This window comes from Corvus brachyrhynchos, unplaced genomic scaffold (genome assembly GCF_000691975.1).
Source record: "Corvus brachyrhynchos isolate BGI_N302 unplaced genomic scaffold, ASM69197v1 scaffold65, whole genome shotgun sequence".
Lineage (NCBI taxonomy): Eukaryota > Metazoa > Chordata > Aves > Passeriformes > Corvidae > Corvus > Corvus brachyrhynchos.
The window spans coordinates 2,332,460-2,332,667 of NW_008238365.1; the positions used below are offsets into that span (position 1 = coordinate 2,332,460).

General features: G+C 65.4%; 1 protein-coding gene across 3 annotated transcripts in view; it reads left to right on the forward strand.

The window, feature by feature from the left end:
- Nucleotides 1-208, forward strand: part of RIMS3 (regulating synaptic membrane exocytosis 3) — a 19,027-nt gene that overhangs the window by 10,662 nt on the left and 8,157 nt on the right. The window lies entirely within an intron of this gene.

The window sequence follows — 208 nt, forward strand, 5'->3', positions numbered from 1 at the left end:
GTGGTACCGAGGACGCTGTGGTGGCACCAAGGGTGCTGTGGCCATGCCAGAGATGCTGTGGTAGTGCTGAGGGTGCCATGGCCATGCCAAGGGTGCTGTGGTGGCACCAAGGATGCTGTGGTGGTGCTGAGGGCGCTGTGGTGGTGCTGAGGGCACTGTGGTGGTGCCGAGGATGCTGTGGGCCTGCCCAGGATGCTGTGGGGGTGCC